The sequence below is a fragment of the Gopherus flavomarginatus genome, chromosome 14 (assembly GCF_025201925.1).
Source record: "Gopherus flavomarginatus isolate rGopFla2 chromosome 14, rGopFla2.mat.asm, whole genome shotgun sequence".
NCBI classification, from domain to species: domain Eukaryota; kingdom Metazoa; phylum Chordata; order Testudines; family Testudinidae; genus Gopherus; species Gopherus flavomarginatus.
The window spans coordinates 21,017,031-21,035,003 of NC_066630.1; the positions used below are offsets into that span (position 1 = coordinate 21,017,031).

At 41.9% G+C, this 17,973-nt stretch overlaps 1 protein-coding gene across 1 annotated transcript in view; it reads left to right on the forward strand.

Annotated features, from left to right (window-relative positions):
* Positions 1-238: 238 nt before the first annotated feature.
* Positions 239-17,973, forward strand: part of ANKRD27 (ankyrin repeat domain 27) — a 96,543-nt gene continuing 78,808 nt past the window's right edge. The window contains exon 1 of the mRNA XM_050923051.1: positions 239-360. The gene's annotated coding sequence lies outside the window, so the exon portion shown is untranslated. The remainder of the gene's footprint in view (positions 361-17,973) is intronic.

The window sequence follows — 17,973 nt, forward strand, 5'->3', positions numbered from 1 at the left end:
CTGCAGGCCATGTAATACATTTTATTTGTAAAAAAACTTCCTTAATACATTAACACAAAATATTGAGAGGAGTCAGTCCTCAGCTAAAAAAAGAGTAAGGCTTTAAGAAAAGATTTAAAGAGAAGTGGCTCCCTGGCTCTGAGCCAGGGTGTTAGCAGAGTTCCTGATACATGAGGCAGCAGAAGTGAAAGTGCACTCCAAGCATTCTCTCCAGTATCCTCTTCGCTAGCTTAGTGATACTAAACTCTCTAGAAGACAGACAGAGGAATAAAATAAAAAGAAGACTCTAGTTAAGACCATCAGCCTGGAGGCCACTGAAGCATACTAGATACCCACAAAACATGTAGACCTATGGAAGAAGTAAGTCAAGATAAACAATGTTTAAATATAAGAAATTATTTAAGTGGATCAGATACTCTACAGAAAATGTACATCAAGCCCAAAGAAATTATATTTTTTAAATGAGGTTAAAAGAAAGTAAAGCTTCCAAAATCAAGCATTCAAAAGTTAGGGAATGCCAGGATTAAGGTTGCCCATGAAACTTTAATTTGGCCACTTTGTGTATATGCATAATGGTGTAATCTTTAATTACTTGATCACAGACTATTTTTCTAGAACCCTGGTTCATTCAGTTAATTACTGGCATTTCCTATCTTTTGAGTGCTTGACTTCATAACTTTAACATTCGTTTCACAATTTTTTTTATGTAGGAGGAACTAACAGTGATGCCTACATTTAGACAAGCAAACATTTTTCCTTGGTGATACATGCCTTTTTCTGAGAAGCTCTACTACCTCCATTGTTTGCAACATGGTTTTGATCTTTGACAAGGGAAAAGCCCAGGGACCAGAGAGATGTTTTTTGTTCATCTCATGAAATTCTATTCAGTTTTGGCAGTTATAAGCTGTTGAAAATCACTATTTCCTTACTGTGTCTTATGTTTTTAGAATTTCATTTTGTCAGCGTGCCAAAAACACTGAACATTGTAAGGCCAGACTACAGCTACATAGCTGCATCATACTGGGAACCCCAGAGTGCAGAAATTTAACCCAGCTGCTGTGAGCAACTTTGTAGCAGTGGAAGAGAGAGAGTCAAGTCTGTTTCCCCTCAGTCAGCCTGTGGACCAGTGCCACACTGAGCATTCACAGAAGCTAGGAGTAGAATATAGATGTCTAATATAGCAGATTGTTGGTATGACTCTCATCCACATAGCCATGCTGCCTTTCAGAAAGAACCTGCTGTGTGTTTGTCCTTAGGTATGCTATCTGTAAAAGTATCAGAGGGGTAGCCGTGTTAGTCAGGATCTGTAAAAGCAGCAAAGAGTCCTGTTGCACCTTATAGACTAACAGACGTATTGGAGCATGAGCTTTCATGGGTGAATACCCACTTCATCAGAGGCATATCAGATGCATATCTGTAAAAGGTTTGCTATCTGTATCATTCATTGTTAACCTACTGTTTCAGTGTGCTCTGGGGATGAATCAGGATTGTTGCATATTGTTGTTCTTTGCAGGAATCCTGCCACATTTGCTCTAGAAGTTGAAAGTGTGTGAAGAATGAGGCAGAGTAAAATAAGAAGAGAAAGGATGGGTTTATGGTCAAGGCTGGTTTAATGACACATACAGAAGAACTGAGTTCTCTTCCTGCTTCTGCCACAAATTTCCTTTATGATGCTGGACAAGTTACTTAAACCAAATTTTGGCGGGTGGCCACTAAATGTGTTCTTAATTTTTCTAGGTGCTTGAAATATGTAGGGCCTAACTTTCAGAAATGCTACTGAGCACTCACAACTATAACTGAAATCAGTGGGAACTCGGGCCACTTAGTACCACAGGCAATAAGGCAATGAGATCTGAATGAATGAGCACAAGATCGGAATTCTCGTCTTGACACTGACTTTCTAACTGATCTCAGACACCACTCTTAGTCTCAGTTTCTCCATTTGTAAAATGAAGATAACAATAATCTCTTGGCTCCCACGGATGTTGTGAATATAAATTCTTTAATGTTTATGAGGCATTCAGATATTGTATTACAGTAATGAGCACCATGAGAAAATTAATTCATTGTAGGATTTGGATGGTGTGCAGTAAATAAGGTGAGGCTTATATGTTAACCAATGAAGATAAAAGGGAATGTTGAAAACTTAACTCAGTCACTGAACACTGCCTCCAACTGGATGAGACACAGGTTCTGTGGAAAAATAATATATGGTCATGGAAAGACTATCATAATACATATGCACTAATGGGCAGAATTAAGATTGCATGCAATCTTAATTCTAGCATTTCTTTCAAAGGCTTGACTTTGCAATCTAACTTTATTTTAGCATTTTTGTATGTGACTTATTTAGACTTTTGCAAAAGCCTTTAACGAAGTCACTCACAAGAGGTTATCAAGCAAAATAAGAAGTCAGAGAGTGAAATACTGTCATGAATTAAAAAGTGAGTAAAATCCATAAAACAAATACTAGGAATAAACAATCTTCAATATTGCAAAAAGTTAACCAAGAAGCGCCCCCAAGCATCAGTACTATAAATTATAGTTAATATAATTATCAATGATCTAGAAAAGGGTGAATAATGAGATAGCAACTTTTAAAAATGACACAAAATTATGTAGATTAACCAAATATTCAAAAAGGAATTAACGCAGCTAGGTGAATGGATGGTCTGATGGCAGATGAAATTAAAATAACATACACTGGAGGGTAATAGTCAAACTACTCAGAAATGTTACTGTGTACTAAATAATCTGTATTCAGTCAAGAGAAATAACTGGGCATATTAATGAAAAAAAATATTCCATGTATCCCCCTGATTTGTTCTTCCTCTCTCTGAAATAAGAAGTTGTCCTCAACACATTCCAATAATTTATTGGAAATTTTTTATTTTGCTGTATGACTTTTCCAGCAGATGTCTGGATATTTAAAGTCCCCTGTTACTACCAGGTCTTGTGTTTGGGATAGTTCTGTTATTTTTTCTAGAAATTCCTCTTCTACCGCCTTCTCCTGATTTGGTGGTCTAGTATAGATCCCTACCATGACATTGCCCCTATTTTTCACACGTTATCTTCTTCTCACCTCCTCTTGGATCTCAGAATAAGTGTATATATTCTTTAGGTACAATGCAACACCTCCTCAATTTTTTCCCTGCCCAGACTTCCTGAACAAGCTATACTCTACTATACCAGTATTCCAGTCATTAAATTTATCCCACCAAATCTCTGTGAGTCCAGTTAGGTCATAATTTAGCTTGTGTACTAAGACTTCCAATTCTTCTTGTTTATTCCCCATATTCCTTGCATTTGTGCATAGATATCTAAGCAGTTGAGAAGATTCCCCCACTAATTTCTCACTTGTTGCTCCTATACCTTATTGTAATTTACCATTTCCCCCACCCCCAAACATTTAGTCATCTGTCAGACTCTTTTATACCTACCTGTGGGCCTTTGTCACCTATCCCCTTTGAACCTGGTTTAAAGCCCCCCTCACTAGGTCATTGAGTCAGTGTATGAAGTTGTTCTTCCCATTCTTTGTTAGGTGGACTCTGTCTCCGCCAAGCAGTCCCCCTTCATCCCATGGTTGAGGAAGCCAAAGACCTCCTGTTGACATCATCTGCACAGTCATGCATTTATCTCCAGGATATATATGTCCCTGAATGGGTCTTACCCTCAACTGGAAGGATGGACAAAAACACATCTAGGCCCCTAACTACTTCACTGTCTCTTAGAGATCTGTAGTCACTACTGATATGCTTAGGGTCACAGATGGCAGTATCATTAGTGCCTACATGGATGAGTAGCATGGGGTAGTGGTCAGAGGGTTGGATAAGCCTCAGCAACCTTTCTGTAACATCTTGGATGCAGGCTCACAGCAAACCTCCCAAGATATCTGGTCAGGTCAGCAGATGGAAGTTCTATCCTTCTCAGAAGAGAGTCCCCAACTGCCAGTACCCTACACCTGTTTCTCTTGCAGGTTGTGGCCCCCGACTCTTGGAGACAGGTGGCTCCTGCTTCTCAGATATTGGGGTCTGCATTTCTCCTGTTGCCAGTACAGCATTTCTGGTTGTTGACTTCAATGGATGGTGTCACACCCCACTGGCCCCCTCCCTCAGGGAGTCCCCAGGGAAGGCAGATCAGCACTGTATGTGGCTAATGCTGTTGCAAGCATTGCAAAGCATTTTGGGGAGGGTCAAAGGTGTGTAAGTGGGGAATGAAACATTTCTTTGTGGTACGAGAGGCCAAGGGAGGGGGGGGGGGGAGAAAAAAGCAGACTAACTTGGCACTTTAGCTAGCTCTGCGTGACGATAAGACGCTGGCTGTGGCCCAAGGTCATGGGCTCAAGGAGAAATTTACAAACAAGAAATTTACAGCTGCCCGGTTGTGAGAAGAGAAGAACTAAGTGGAGTAGAGCTGCAAAAACAGCAGTGAAAACAGAGCAAATGAGGCAGCGATGGTGAAGACCAACAGAAGGGAAATCCAATTCTCCAAAGCCGGTGTGTTTTGGGCAGCCAAGAAGGCCACAGGAAGCTGATTTGGACTGGTACAAAAAGCAGCAGGCACAAAGGGCCCTGGACAACAACACCCCCAAAGGAACCCAGGTGTAGTGGGGTGGTCACTCGCTCCTGCTCTGAAGGGCTGAAAACAGCCCTGGGAGAGGGCTGTGGCAGGGCAAAGCAGCAAGCCTGGGCTGATTAGGGAAGCAGCCACAGCTGGTCTATGTCCCAATCAGGCCACAGCTGGCCCTATAAAGGGGCTGCTAGGCTAGAGCTTAAAGACTCTCTCTCTAGCCTTCTGAGAAAGGAGGGCCTGGCTGATGGGAGCTGAACAGGGTACCTGAATGCAGCAGGGCTGGGGAAAGGCTAGAAGAGCTGGGGAGCTCCAGCCTGGAAACTCCCTAGGCTGGAGGCCTTGATAAAGGCCAGAAACGTACTAGGATGTAAGGGTGTAGCCCAGAGTAGGCAGAGGCAGCCAGTCCTAAATCCCCTTGCCTGTGATGATTGGCTTATACAGACTGCAGTCAGCCCCAGTGAAAGGGGGATAGATGGTGACTGGCAGTGGGGATAGTGGGTGGCGGTTCCCCTGGGTGGGGAGACCCAAAGAGTGGGTGTACTGCTAGGGGACAGTGCCCGAGGATAAGGGGTGACATGTCTGGAAGGAACACAGGGGCCAGTGGCAGCGAGGCATCAGCCTGCAGAGGGTGCTCTGGGTCAAAAGAGCTAATTCCCAGGATGACCGACAGGAGGTGCTCCAGCGGTGAGTCTCGCCCCATTACCAGGACTTAAAAACCCTCTCGAGAGCTGGAGTTATTTGGAAATTACAGCGGATTCCCTGGATGACCTGGGCCTAGGGCAAGAACTCCAGTCCACCCTTCCCACTCTTCTTCTTACATTACAACCAGGCCTGGCCAGTCTTGGGTAGTGCATGTGTAAGTATAAAAGTGGGTTAGGGCTTGGGGCTCTAACATGTTCTTTCTTCCCCTGAGTGACATGGAAGTGTTCCCAGCACTCTCTGCTGTATTTTATTATTTTATTAATAAAGCTTTAAAACTTAGACTCTTGATGTGCTTCATCTCCTCCCTACAAAGATCCTGAAGCATCAGCCTAATCAGCTGATGCCTTCAGGCAAATTGGTAACAAAAATCTGTCACAATGGGCGACCGGATGGTGGTGGAGCACCATCTACTGCCTGAAGTGGCAGCCAGTCCTCCTTCCTCTGGTGCCACTGTAGTCTTCTCTAGATGGCTAGAATTCTTTGTCCTGGATGTCTCATTTGCATCCTGTCAATGAAGTCCTCATGCTCCCAGATACTACATAGATAAGCCACCTCCTTCTGCAGCTCTCTTACCTGCTTCCTGAGGGACTACACCAGCCAACAGCTCTCATGCCAGTTGTTTCCCCCTGCCTGGCTTTCTTTGTCATGCAGGCCACCTTCCCAGCAGGTCAAGACCAGGTTCTTGGTAGAAGACTCTAAGGTCAGGATGCCTGTTTGGCCAGGTCCCCACTGGTGCAGGCAGAAGAAGAGCTAGCAGTGATGCTGTTGACATGCTGTTTTCCTCACATAAGCAAGTTCTTCCTTGTGGAGTACCAGCAAGTTGAAGAAAAAACTACCTCCCTGCCTCCTTCCGCTGACAAACTCAGTTGGCTAACTCGCTTTGTCTTCCAGCTGCCTTTGTCTCACTAGCCACATGTCTTATAGCATTGAAACCCAAAGCTTAGCTGGATTTAAAAAAAAATTGTAATAGATTTTTCTATTATTTGTGAGAACATCCATGGTAATGTTATACTGTACATATTTTATAAGGGATATAATCTCTCATTCTTGAGGATATACGCCAACCACTGACCCAGGGGAATTAGAATACTTTCCCGATGGGCCAGTTTTTCTGTTATGTTTTTTTTTGTTTTTTTTTCCCAATGCTAAAGAGACATCAATTTGAAATCTAGTAAATTAAAAAAAAAAGTTAAAAGTAGTTTCAGATTCTATGCCACCTCACCATTCTCCAGCCAGTTTTGCGGTCTTAAAATCACTTTTTTTCCTTTTTAAACATGTTTTTCTCTCCCCAGTTTCTTTGTGAAAGACCCCTCAAACAGAGGAAACAGTGAAAATGTAGTGATAAATATTTGTTCCTGCACTGAGTGGTATCAAGTGCACCAGGTGAACAAATACATTTTCTTTTTCCAATGCCTTTTAGTTGTAGTAACACAACAGACATCATGGCCTAACAATAGTAGATTAAAATAAAAAAATCAGGCAAATGTGACTTTTAAATTTACTGTTTCCTGCTAAACAAGTACCTGAACCTATCCATAATGCTATTACTGTATGACCCTGAACTGTGTTCTCTACAAGAGGAAATGTTTTTGTTCGTTTGTATTAATTTGTAGAGATAATGCCAAGTATGGAGGAATAGAATGGAGAGGTGAATATGAGGTCCCAGAGACAGGATGGGGCCATTTCATGGATAGGTTCTAGAACAAGGAGTTTTCTGGAATGAGGGGTGCTCTGCACCCCCTCGCTTGAAGTGATTTCCATTGTATAAAGGATTTACAGTTTGGTTCAATAGCTCTCAGCACAAGGGTTTCCAGGTGTCCACTTTTTGACCAGAACACCCAGTCGAAAAGGGACCCTGGCAGCTCCAGTCAGCACCACCAACCAGGCCGTTAAAAGTCCAATCAGTGGCACAGCGGGGACCCGGGGTTAAGGAAGGCTGCCTGCCTGCCTGCCTGCCTGCTCTATCTCTGCACAGCTCCCAGAAGCAGCCACCGTTCCCTGCAGCCACTACGCCAAGGAGGCTCCGCAGCTCCCATTGGTTGGGAACTGCAACCAATGGGAACTGTGGGGGTAATGCCTGCTGGCAAAAGGGCAGAGCACGGAACCTCACTGGCCAGCCATGCGCTGAGGGATGCAGGAACCTGGCAGCTGCTTCTTGGGAGCCAAGGTAAGTGCTGCTGGGACCCCAAACCTCATCCTGCCCCAGCCCTGAGCCCCCTTCTGCACCCCTATCATAACCTAGTCCCAGATTTGGACCTTAGCGTCCAAAATATGGGGGTTAGCATGAAAACCTCCAAGCTTAGTTACCAGCTTGGACCAGGTAAAGCTGCCACCACCCAAAAAATTAGAGTGTTTTGGGGCACTCTGGTCCCCCCAAACCTTCCCTGGGGACCCCAAGACCCAAATCCCTTGAGTCTCACAACAAAGGGAAATAAACCTTTTCCCTTCCCCCCTCCAGGTGTTCCTGGAGAGAGACACAGAAGCAAGCTCCATGAATCTAAACAGAAGGACTCCACCCTCCCCGTTCCCAGTCCTGGAAAACAGAATTACTGAGAGTTAATCTCTCTTCCCCCCTCACCCAGAGGGAATGCAAAGTCAGGCTAGTAAATCTAACACACACAGATTTCCCCCTGACTTCTTCCTCCCACCAATTCCGTGGTGAGTACAGGCTCAATTCCCTGGAGTTCCCCACTAAAGAAAAACTCCAACAGGTCTTAAAAAGAAAGCTTTATATAAAAAGAAAGAAAAAGTACATAAAAATGGTCTCTCTGTATTAAGGTGACAAATACAGGGTCAATTGCTTAAAAGAAATATGAATAAACAGCCTTATTCAAAAAGAATACAATTCAAAGCACTCCAGCAACTATAGACATGTAAATACAAAAAAAACATATAAATCACTATCTGATCTTTTGTACTTACAACTAGGAAACAGAAGATTAGAAAGCAGGAAACAGAAAAAATCACTTCTCATAGCCGAGAGAGTACAGGCAGAAGACAAAGAACTCAGACACAACCTTCCCTCCACCCAGACCTGAAAAAGTCTGGTTTCCTGATTGGTCCTCTGGTCAGGTGCTTCAGGTTACTTTTTTTCAGGTGAAAGAGACATTAACCCTTAGCTATCTGTTTATGACAACCCCAAACCCTAATTCTCTGGCCCCACCCCAGACACCACACTCCCAGCCAGATCTCTCACCCCCCTCCACTTCAACCACCTGCCCCAGCCCAGAGCCTTCTTTTGCACCCTGAACCCCTTATTTTTGGACCCACTCGGAGCCTGCACCCTCAGCCCAGAGCCCATACCCCCTATCCCTGCACACCCCAACCCTCTGACCCAGCCCAGGCCCCTCTCCTGCATCCCTGGCCCCACATTCCTGGCCCCACTTCAGAACCTGCACCCCCAGCTGAAGCCCTCACCCCCTTCCACACCCCAACCCCATGCCCCAGACCAGTGAAAGTGAGGGAGGGTGAGAGTAAGCAACAGAGAGAGAGTGGATGGAGTAAGCGGGGGCAGGGCCTTGGGGAAGGGGCAGGGGGTGGGGCAGGGGTGTTCGGTTTTGTGCAGTTAGAAAGTTGGTAACCGTACTCAGCACCCCAACTATAAAAATTGTTCCAGCAGCAGCCCTGGATATGTTAGAAAACCAGGATGACAAATTTTAATTTGATTCGGAGATAGACAACAAGCAAGTGAAGGTGTTGAAAAACATGGTTTCATTTATCTGAATGATGACATAATCTTGAAACACCATTCTGCACTCTACATTGTTTGAATTTCCTGCAAATTACAGAGGAGAAGGCTTTGCAGATTTTTAGCTAGTTTTTTATAAATATACACCTTTTCTGATTGGAAGGTTTTTTTATACCTTAATATTTGAAAAAATAGACTTGATACATTCAAGATGGCATAATCTTGAACGCAGCCATTTTAAACAACCATTTAACTTTAGGAAACCTTTTAACCTCTTTTAAGGTGAACACATTTTTTAAAAAGAAATGTGATTTGGCTTTCTCAACTTGGTTTCTGGAATTGTAAGGGATCAGGTTGGGGAGGGAAAATTGTCGTAAAGAGTAAGAAGTGAGGAGGGATTCCAACTTATGCTTGTGATAGAGGATGGGTGCCTATTTGTGAATCTTCCCATCCATGTTGTGACGAAGTGGGACTGTTCTTAATGTTTCCTCTGAATACTGTGTGGGTGCCTCAGTTTCTGTCTGACACTGTCTCCTGGCAACTAATGGCCTGGGCCCTTCCCCCCTGCAAGGGGTGCTAAAGGTGTGGGAGAACAGAGAGATCATGTGACCTCCTGGCCTGGGAAAGAGACAAAGGCCAGAAAGAAGCGGCTGGAGTCCTCATTAGCTTTGTGGGGAGCAGTTCCAGAGCATCGCCCAAGGACGCTGTGGGACATGTCTTTTTCTTCCCTTTTTGTTTTTTTTAGCCTCTTTGTCAGTTGTCCAAATTCCTGTGCTTGGTGCTGCTGACCACCCAGTTTACTCCCTTTCTAAGTTAGGTTAACTTGTAGCTATGTCTGTGCTGTGTTAGAGTTGTAGTATTTCCTCAGTCAATTGTTATATACTCTGAAACCTGAAATACTCTAAATTCCACAGCATGCCAGTGTGCACAAAACAGGAATTTGGACTCCGTTGTGCATCAGAGTGCACAACAATTCAATGGTCAGATGTTGCAAGCTGCAATTGGGTGTAACAGACACAGCTGGGCTACAAGTTCATCTTGGTGCTAGGGTGGCAGACTGTAGAGCACAGAAGGTCAGCCAGTGGCTGATTATACTAAAACTGGGACAAAACACCAGCTTCAGTATAATCTGCCAAGCCACAAAGCCATTCCCCATCCCCACCCCCAAACACACACATGCAAAACCAGGACATCTGGTTACCCTGGCCTCTTTATTTGTACTCCCTCATCAATGATAATGATTAGCATCCTAAGCCGTGGGAGTTTAAAGGACACCCCTGTTTTTGATTACTGCTGGAAGACATTTTGTTTCCAAAATCAGAGCTCAGATGAAATTTCTCTGCCTTTTGTACTCTTATTAAAGTTATCTGTTTTTCTGTTGACTGTAAATCTTATTAGAAAATGTGCTACAGCTTAAGAGATGGTTTTAAATGGTGAAATATTAATAAACAAGTGAGGTCTTCCTAGACTTAATGTGCAGTGGATCTAGATTCTGCTGATCAAAGATTCAGATTCAATTATGCTATATCATTCCAGTGTAAAAGCATTTTTAAGCAGTGAGGGCTCATGTATAGATAATGAACAACATAATTTCCAAATCTTCAATATAATATCCCAGCATATTTTTTATAGGCAGCTGTCTTATTCTGGCAAAAATTCAATGTTGATTTCTGGAACAGGTGGTCATTATTTCATAACACATCCCCTGAGGAAATCCTGATAATGGAAAACAGTGTAGATCGTATTGTCATCTTATAAACTATGATTTTAACCTGCTCCATCAGCAGTAACCTCTTTTTAACTCAGTAAAAATCTAAAGGCCAAATCTTGTTAGTGTTTCTTAAAAAAGTAATCCCATTAAAAACACTGGGTCCAATTCATCAGTGTAATACAGCCATATATGCTGACTCCAGTGATGAAAAGTGGCCATAAATCTGGCAGATTCAGACCTTAGAAATTCTCTACTTATAGGTGAAGTCCTTATGTATTGTACATCTGGAGCAGGAGCTCTGCACAATCCTGCTTGCAGTTCCCTGCACAGGTGGCATGTAGGGATCATGGGCAGAGACAAGAGAGTCTAGCTACTGCACATGGCTATTCCCAGCCGCTGCAATGGTCCTTTGGTGTCACAGCCAGCCAGTTAGGGCATACCCAAGGCTACTCTAACCTGTCCCATGGGTTAAGCTGGCTCTGGACGGTCCCAGAATAGAAGAGGCATAAAGCCACCTTTGCTTTACCCCAAGACCCTGCACTGAGTGTCTCACAGGCTTAGCTGAGACTCAGTCCCAATGGCTTCAATGGGACTACTTATGTGAGTCTGGCAAACAGGATTTGGTCTTAAATATGGCATTTTTTGTTAACTACTTTATTTAGAAAGTAGACAGCCACTTCACTATACCAAACTAACTTTTATAAAATGTGGCCACTTGTTAGTGTAGTTTAGCCAAGTAAATCATATCAGATGCAAATATTTCATTAATAATCTAAAATAAACAAATTTATAGCAATATTTAATTGTATTTATAAATTATACAAAAATGGTTAAATCTAAATTTGTGTGATAAGCAGTGATGCAAATTCAATAACTATGCACAGCAGTTATACAGTTGAGCTGCTGGTATGAATGACTTACATTGCATAAACTGGAATTTATAGAACCAGACATTATAGATGAAGTAACAATATTTGTCTAGTGGCCATATCCAGATCACACAATATTCTCAACTGCTTTTGGCAGTTTAATTTTAAATTTCTCAAGCCATAGACCTTCCAGCACTTCTGGTAGATTATCCCAGTCTCATAGATATCACTGTCTTAAAGTTTTTCCTGTTATTTAACCTATTTTTCCTTTTTCAAATTTTATCACATTAACTCCTTGATTAAAAAAGAATCCTTTTCCAATTTGGTGTCTCTTATCAATCCCTCCCTCCTCACATAACCCAAACAGAACTCGCATCAGGTCAAGCTGTCAGCAGGGGTTCATTCAGTGTTTCCCAAAAGAGAACTAACAACATACTAAAGGGACACCATCACATAATATAGCCCCAAGTTTTAGGTTTTGTGAAAGAAAAGAGCTACCAAAAACTTTGTTTGGATTTAAACATTCTCCTGCAGTGTCTGCATCCCAGATATACAAGCATTGTATTAGGATATGTGTAAGGGACTGAGGCATAGACAGTCTTGCCTAGTGGTCAAGGATGGTAGGAGGAGTTGGAGGAATTGCTACAGCCAGGTTCAGTAAGGAGGAGTCAGGGTCAGGCTGGAAATCAGAGGTAGTACCAGGCTAATATCAGGAGGCCAGAATCAGACTGGAATCAGAGATCAGGAGATGAGTTGACGTCTGGAATCACAGCAAGCCCAAAGTCTGCCTGGTTGCCCACACAACTTTCTGGTGCACAGTCCAGGGTCAAATAGAGTGCTTGGCCATCAGAGGGCCAAATGGTACTGTCACTCTGGATTACTTGTGCTACTCCTTGTGGTGCTTGCTCTCCAGAGTGCTCCCCTGAGTATTGTTTTGGATGGCCTCTCAGTGGCACCGTGGGCATGTCAGCTGAATCTGGGCCCCAGGTCTATAGTACTGGGTTCTAGTCCACAGATCCTTACAGGATGAGAGGCACAATGTGAGATTGATTAGTCTGTTTTCAGTGTCCAAACTTATTTACCATAAATATAACAAGTTAAGTAGTCATACTTTTGTGGAAGGATTTCATTTTAAGTTTAAAAAAAAAAATCCTTCCTGTGCAATTCCAGTTTCTCATTTCTGGCCAGTGTTAAGGTTCCATATGCAAGGCCTGTCAGGTAAAGGAGATGGTTAAAATGCTCAGTTGATTTTAACACATAAATTGTGCTCTGTCTTGGCTCTGTCCTGTTGCCCATTGAATCTTTTGGATCATTCATTAGGGAACTGCACACTCCTCTGCTCAGTTGTCTCCTTTATAATGTAGCTACTGAATTACCAGTTTCATGTGCTGCAGATATGGGCCATAGCTATCCAGTCTACTCAGTTTATCCCTCTTTACTTTGTGCACCTGGCAAGATCAGAGCCTGAGGTGTTATGAATGTTCTGTAACTTACTAAATATAGCCACCATAACTGGAGATCATTAGGAATTTTTTGATGAAACTTTCTTTCATCAGAAAATGCTAGCTCATGCAACCAAAACATTTTGCAGGAAAGGTTCATTTTCAATTAATTTCTCCTTTCAAAGTATTTATTGCAAAAAAAATTAGAAATTAAAAATTGTCAACTTTCCAATTTGGCATTTTTTAAATGAAAATTTCTAGTTTTGTTCGAAACAATTTTATTTAAAAAACTAAGTTAATTTATAATATTTTGAAAGTGAAAGTTGAAACAATGTTTTGAAATTATTGAAACATAATGTTTCAATTGACCAGAATCTTTTTTTTTTTTTAATTTTGATTCTTGAAAATTTTGACAATTTTTGACATTTCATCCTAATTCATAACTGGAAAAAAATTTGAAATATTGAAAATTATCACAGTTTTCCACTCAGCTCTAGCCCCAACCTATTAATCAGGATTGTGTATATACATTGTGTTGCCCAGTATGTTTAATAAGTTAACGAAGAGATCTTCAACCTTAGGTTATGATGTTGTCAGATCTTGTAAGCTAAATAGGGTCATTCCAGATCTGTTACTGGATAGCAGAGCTCTGAAGAACACATGGCCTTTTTAATAGATGGCACCCACCCCTCTAGTGATTAATTACATATGCCTTTTAGGCAGGACTGGTGCTACTGTTTTTAGCGCCCTAGGCACACGGCCATTTCGCTGCCCCACGCGCTGGTCCGCCCCGGTGGAGCTGCCGCAGGCATTCCTGTGGAGAGGGTCTGCTGGTCCGCGGCTCCGGTGGAGCTGCCGCAGCCGTGCCTGCGGGAGGTCCACCGGAGCTGCAGGAGCAGCGGACCGTCCGCAGGAATGCCTGCGACAGCTCCACTGGAGCCGCGGGACCAGGGGACCCTCTGCAGGCACGACTGTGGCAGGTCCATTGGAGCCGCCTGCCGCCCCCTGCTGGCAAAATGCCGCCCCCTCCATAATCCTGGCGCCCTAGGCGATTGCCTAGGCCGCCTAAATGGAAGCACCGGCCCTGCTTTTAGGGGACACAGTGTGGCAGAGCGAGTTCAGAAAATATTGCCAAATTCCTAGCTGCAGAGAACCTCCCCAAGTCATGGAGTCTCTACTAATATTTGTGTTGTGTTTACTGCTCATGTCCCAGTTCCACATTGTGTAAAGGATGAGCTGCTTCTTGCTGATTTCAAGATCAGCAGTGGAAATAACCCAGGCTTCCTTGTTAACTATTTCATAACTGATCATTTTAGCAGAAACATGCCTACATCACAATCTCAAACTGCCTCCTATACCTTCATAGGTGCCAACAGATCCAGCTGTCTCTGTTCATCTGCCCCCAGCCAACTTCTAGAATGTAGTAATGCATTTTCAATACAAAACTGTGCAGCACATTGAAAATTATACATTTGGGGGCAGTATACAATTACATCAAATGAAACATCACAACAATAGAGTATAGATTGGGGCTCTTCAGTCTGATCATGGCTCAGGAATGTGGAATCGGTGTCAGCAGTTTTTCCCAATTTCAATTATTGCCTATCAGACTGATGAAGAATATTAGATCAGTTCCTGGCAAAAAAAAAAAAAAAAAAAAAAAGGAGGGTATAGGAAAGACTGTAGAACTGGCTTTCTCTCTTTTTTAACATCAGATCATTAACCCACCCGACCTCTTCATCTTACATGCCAGGTCTTGTTTTTTCCTGCTACATCCTTTTCTACTCCATTGGTGTGCAAGTTACATTACTTTTGCACATGCGCTGAATGCCAAATCATTGCAAGTTACAGTACTTTTGTGAGTCAAACCAGATGTATAACTAACACCTCCATTTCATCACCACTTAATTTGTCTCAAAGGCTTCCATGTGATTTTCATATAATTACAGTTGAGCCTTTGCCTACACTACAAAGGCTTTGTGGTATAGCTTTACCAGTGTAGCTATACTGGCATACACCGCTAGTGTAGTTGTACCTTATGTTGAGTGCCAACAGAAGGAGTTTTTCTCTCAGCACAGTTATACCACCTCTCTAAATGATAGTAGCTAGGGTGACTGAAGCACTCTTCTGTTGGCATAGCTGTGTCTACACCAGGGGTCTTGCTGGTGTAGCTAGGTGGTGTATGTTTTTTTCCACATCTCTGACTGATGTAGCTATGCCCACAAAACTTTGTAGGTTAGTCCTAGCCTAGGTCTGAGTTTGGTCAGATGTGTTCAGCTATATTACAGGACATCCTTCCATACTTTGTAATCTAAGCTTAAGCTTAATGGCCAGCTATGAATTTTGTAGTGTTAAGTCTATCTGTGCTTATATTTTCATTAATTTAGTTATTTTGCATTTAATAAGAGGTTTTCCTAATGTCTACTAAATCCAATCATTAGATGTTATGCATAAAAACTCTTCACTGTGTTTTTCTTCAGCACACCTTTGGGAGACTGTTTCATTATCATGCATGGGAATAGATTCCCTCAGGCAAATTCATCACTGATGAAAGCCCACTGAATTCAGTGCTGTCACACCAGAAACAGACTTAGCAGGCAAGGGTGATATAACTTCTAGAATCATATTGTTACATTTAAATATTAAATGCAATACAAGATATAGTTAATAATAGGCAAGACACCACCTTCACAGGCTTCTGTGAGAACCCACCAGCAACAGATTGAGAAATATCCATTTGAATATCAAAGACACTCAGTAGAGTGAGAAGTATTTACCTCATAAACTTTCACAAAGGTGTAATGTGCAGGAGTGCTGGTAAGATACGGAACATTCCCTAGTTTTGTGATCTGTTTTAATTTAGCTGGAAATAATTTAGTACACATACACCTAGAATAGCTTTCATATTCACTTAGGCACTCAGTACAGTGATAGGTATAAGAATAGACATGGAACAGAATCTGTTTTCAAGATTTACTACATTTTTATTCTGAATCTGAAATTTTTATTTGGGAAAAATATTGTGAAATATCTTAAAATAAATCTGTCTTTTTTTTGTATTGCGTGAGCTAACCAAATCCAGTCTAATAGCTTTTAAACTTGCAGTATGAAAGAAGCTGTTTGGGGAATTATAGGAATGCCCATTACACTCTCCTAATTTTTGACGATACTGTAATTGAAGAGAGGCGTGTATGTATGTGTTTTGTTTTATTTTATTATTTTGCTTCTGGTTTGGACCATTTATACTGCAGCAGGTTTTGACCACAAGTACATTTTACAGCCAATTTGTAAACTATCTTAAATATTACACAAATGTAACTAACTTAACTCTGCTCCTTTGCTCAGTGCTGATTTGTGCCCACCCTCTAAAAGGCTCCTTAGGCAAGTTAAGCAAATGTAACCAGCCGATAGAGCTAACGATACCAGCATAAACACTATGGGCCTGATTCTCCTTTCATTTATGCCAATTTTATACTGATGTCACTCCACTGAGCTCAATGGATTTGCTCCTAATTTACAGTAATGTGAGAGAAGAATCAGACCAGGACGTATACAATTTATACATAGAAAATTAAGGCTGTTGATAAGCTATATTTGTAACACATCCTCTCCCCCAGATTGAATATTTTAAACTGAAAATGCAAGCTATCAAATAACGCACCCCCCCAAAAAAGTAAAAAAAATAGGGCTCCAAATCACATACAACTGAACCAATGTGTAAGCACTAACTAAGAATAGCTCACATTACGCTTTGTAAATGTGTCATTGCTCCATTTATTTTCTCAACAACCATACCTACATTTTACAAGATATTAAAGATGTGTGTGTTTATATAATATACAACACAGTTTAATCTAACTCAGAGCAGTACATGGATTCAGGCAATGTTGTTATCATCAGTGCTGTGCTGTATTTTAGATGCCACATCTTGGACTGGAGAATGATACAAAACTTCTTTTTGGATACTTAGGGTTCAGCTCTGGCATAATTCCAAGACTCCTTGATATGATTTTTTACTTGTTCAGCAGATAATTTATATATCGAAGCCATGCTGAATCTTCTGATCTAGCTGTATAGTAAAATCGCTTGAGAATTCAGCACTTACATTCTTTTCCTTTCAGAAAACTTCAAAATATATTTTGAACTATCCTTCAACTTTGGTCAAGTAAGGACTGATATGCCACATGATTAATCCAAAGTAACTCATTCTGAAATGAAGCATTTTAAAGTTTAAAATTGTAATCACTTTCATTATATAGTTAATTTGTATTATTTTCCTTTTAGGACTTTTAACGAGATGTACTTTACCTTCATGTTTAAAACTATATAATAGCATAACAATATTTATAGGAGTCATACTTTACTGTCATAAAATTAAATACATATTTGCCCACATACCCTGTTTTCCTCCCTCCCCAACGTGCACGGGTGAACGAGCTGTCAGTAAGATCTTTCCATTGTTATTCAAGTAAGTCAGATATAACAAACAATTCCTTCACTAAGCCCCCTTTTACTGTATGCTTACAACAGCAAATGACTGCTCACGTGTAGACCTACTATTCTGCCCAGACTCAGCCTGCATTAAAAGACTAACATAATCGTATTGTGAGAAAGCATTAAGAGAACTATAATCCAATGGTCTTCCTGAGAGACTTTTTATATAATGAAAATCTGTGAAGAGTAAATATGTGGACCAGAAGCATCGAAAACATTTAAACATTTCTGTATATATGATCATTCCTTGGCATAATTTTTTTTAAAAGGCTATAATCAATCTTTCAGGTTCAGGGGCGGCTCTAGGCCCCAGCATGCCAAGCGCGTGCTGGGGGGGGCATGCCACGGGAGGTGCTCTGCAGATCGCCAGGAGGGCAGCAGGCGGCTCCGGTAGACCTCCCGCAGGCATGCTTTCACAGAGAGATATTAACAGGCTCCATCCCTCCTGGGTCCACTGGAGCCGCCTGCCGCCCTCCCGGCGACCGGCAGAGCGCC